The sequence below is a fragment of the Nematolebias whitei genome, unplaced genomic scaffold, assembly GCF_014905685.2.
Source record: "Nematolebias whitei isolate Nwh7 unplaced genomic scaffold, NemWhi1 Nwh_scaf_461, whole genome shotgun sequence".
NCBI lineage: Eukaryota > Metazoa > Chordata > Actinopteri > Cyprinodontiformes > Rivulidae > Nematolebias > Nematolebias whitei.
The window spans coordinates 12965-16451 of NW_023619006.1; the positions used below are offsets into that span (position 1 = coordinate 12965).

At 36.2% G+C, this 3487-nt stretch overlaps 2 non-coding genes across 2 annotated transcripts; both read left to right on the forward strand.

Annotated features, from left to right (window-relative positions):
* On the forward strand, positions 1-74 carry trnan-guu. Its single transcript has one exon. It is a non-coding gene; the product is annotated as a tRNA-Asn (tRNA).
* A 573-nt stretch (positions 75-647) lies between these two features.
* Positions 648-721, forward strand: trnan-guu. Its single transcript has one exon. It is a non-coding gene; the product is annotated as a tRNA-Asn (tRNA).
* Positions 722-3487: the final 2766 nt, after the last annotated feature.

Consider the following 3487-nt stretch of genomic DNA (forward strand, 5'->3'; position numbering starts at 1 on the left):
GTCTCTGTGGCGCAATCGGTCAGCGCGTTCGGCTGTTAACCGAAAGGTTGGCGGTTCAAATCCACCCAGGGACAAGCTCAGCTCTTAGTGAGTTATTTATAACTGTCTAATAACTGTAATGAGTCTGATGTAAAAAAATTTTCTCTTTCAGTCTGATGAAAAATAACTTAGTTTTAAAAGTGGAATGTACCAAACTTTTGCAAGTCCCTTTTTTGTTAAAAGCAAATAGAAGAATGCCAAGTTTGAAATACTACAAAAAAACTGATATACCTAAAAACAAAAAAAGCATGTGCAGACTCACAAAGTTCTTCTAACCCATGTGTCTGTGGTGCAACCGGTCAGCGCGTTCAGCTGTTAACCAAAAGGTTGGTGGTTCAAATACACCCAGAGAGGAGCTCAGGTCTTATCGCATAGTGTTAAACTGCCTAATAACTCTAACTAGTCTGATGTATACCAATTTTCTCTTTCAGTCTGAAGTCTGAAGAAAAAATACCTTTCTTTTGAAAAAGTGGAATGTACCAAACTTTTGCAAGTCATTTTTTGGTTAAAAGCAAATACAAGAATGCCAAGTTTGAAATACTACAAAAAAACTGATATACCTACTAAAAAAAAAGCATGCGCAGACTCACAAATTTATTGAAACCCATGACTCTGTGGCGCAATCGGTCAGCGCGTTTGGCTGTTAATTGAAAGGTTGGTGGTTCAAATCCACCCAGGGACGAGCTCAGGTCTTATCGTGTAGTGCTTACCTGTCTAACAATTTTATCCAGTCTGATGTCAAACATTCTTCTCTTTCAGTCTGACGGAAAAAAAAACTTGCTTTCAAAAAAGTGGATGTCACTAAACTGGTTCAAGTCCCTTTTTTTCCAAGCAAATACAAAAATGCCACGTTTGAAATATTAGACTGACATACATAAACAAAAAAAGCACACGCAGGCTCACAAATTAGTCACCCATGTCTCTGTGCCTCAAACGGTCAGCGCATTCGGATGTAAACCGAAGGGGTGGTGGTTCAATTCCAATCAGGTACAAGCTCAGGTTTAATCAAGTTGTGTATAACTGTCTAATAACTCTTACTAGTCTGATGTATACCAATTTTCTCTTTCAGTCTGAAGAAAAAAAACTTTGTTTTGAAAAAGTGGAATGTACCAAACTTTTGCAAGTCCTTTTTTTGTAAAAAGCAATTACAAGAATGCCAAGTTTGAAATATTACAAAAAAACTGATATACCTAAAAAAAAAAAAAGCATGCGCATACTCACAAACTGTATGTAACCCATGTCTCTGTGGTGCAATCGGTCAGCGCATTAGTTGTTAACCAAAAGGTTGGTGGTTCAAATCCACCCATTGAAGAGCTAAGGTCTTATCATGTAGTGTTTAACTGTCTAACAATTTTATCCAGTCTGATGTAAACAAATCTTCTCTTTCAGTCTGAAGAAAAAAAACTTTGTTTCAAAAAAGTGGAATGTACCAAACTGTTGCAAGTCCCTTTTGTTCCAAGCAAATACAAAAATGCCACATTTGAAATATTAAAAAAACTGACATACATAAACAAAAAAAGCATACGCAGGCTCACAAATTTTATGTGACCCTTTTCTCTGTGCCGCAAACAGCATGTTCTGCTGTTAACCGAAAAGTTGGTGGTTCAAATCCACCCAGGGACAAGCAAAGGTCTTATTGTGTAGTGTTTAACTGTCTAACAATTTTATCCAGTCTGATGACAAACATTCTTCTCTTTCAGTCTGACGAAAAAAAAAAACTTGCTTTCAAAAAGTGGATGTCACCAAACTGTTGCAAGTCCCTTTTTTTCCAAGCAAATACAAAAATGCCACGTTTGAAATATGAAAAGAAAAATGACATACATAAACAAAAAAAACACACGCAGACTCACAAATTTTATGTGACCCTTGTCTCTGTGCCGCAAACGGTTAGCGAGTTCTGCGGTTAAATGAAAGGTTGGTGGTTCAAATCCACCCAGGGACGAGCTCAGGTCTTATCGAGTTGTGTATAACTGTCTGGAAACTGTAATGATTCTGATGTCAAACAATCTTCTCTTTCAGTCTGAAGAAAAAAATCTTAGTTTAAAAAAAGTGGAATGTACCAAAGTTTTGCAAGTCCCTTTTTTGTCAAAAGCAAATAGAAGAATGCCAAGTTTGAAATATTACAAAAAAACTGATATACCTAAAAACAAAAAAAGCATGCGCAGATTCACAAAGATTTTGTAACCCACATCTCTGTGGTGCAATCGGTCAGCGCGTTCGGCTGTTAACCGAAAGGTTGTTGGTTCAAATCCACCTATCAAAGGTCTTAAAGTGTAGTGTTTAACTGTCAAACAATTTTATCCAGTCTGATGTATAACATTCTTCTCTTTCAGTCTGACGAAAAAAAACTTGCTTTCAAAAAGTGAATGTCTCCAAACTGTTGCAAGTCCCTTTTTTTCCAAGCTAATACAAAAATGCCACGTTTGAAATATGAAAAGAAAACTGACATACATAAACAAAAAAAAGCACACGCAGGCTCGCAAATTTTATGTGACCCTTGTCTCTGTGCCGCAAACGGTTAGCGAGTTCTGCTGTTAAATGAAAGGTTGGTGGTTCAAATCCACCCAGGGACGAGCTCAGGTCTTATTAAGTTATTTATAACTGTCTAATAACTGTAAAGATTCTAATGTAAAAAACTCTTCTCTTTCAGTCTGACGAAAAAAAACTTAGTTTTAAAAACATGGAATGTACCAAACTTTTGCAAGTCCTTTTTTGTTAAAAGCAAATAGAAGAATGCCAAGTTTGAAATACTACAAAAAAACTGATATACCTAAAAACAAAAAAAGCATGCGCAGATTCACAAAGATTTTGTAACCCACATCACTGTGGTGCAATCGGTCAGCGCGTTCGGATGTTAACCGAAAGGTTGTTGGTTCAAATCCACCTAGCAAAGGTCTTAAAGTGTAGTGTTTAACTGTCAAACAATTTTATCCAGTCTGATGTATAACATTCTTCTCTTTCAGTCTGACGAAAAAAAACTTGCTTTCAAAAAGTGAATGTCACCAAACTGTTGCAAGTCCCTTTTTTTCCAAGCAAATACAAAAATGCCACGTTTGAAATATGAAAAAAAACCTGACATACATAAACAAAAAAAAGCACACGCAGGCTCACAAATTTTATGTGACCCTTGTCTCTGTGCCGCAAACGGTTAGCGAGTTCTGCTGTTAAATGAAAGGTTGGTGGTTCAAATCCACCCAGGGACGAGCTCAGGTCTTATCAAGTTATTTATAACTGTCTAATAACTGTAAAGATTCTAATGTAAAAAACTCTTCTCTTTCAGTCTGACGAAAAAAAACTTAGTTTTAAAAAAGTGGAATGTACCAAACTTTTGCAAGTCCTTTTTTGTTAAAAGCAAATAGAAGAATGCCAAGTTTGAAATACTACAAAAAAACTGATATACCTAAAAAATAAAAAGCATGCGCAGACTCACAAAGTTTTTAAAACCCAT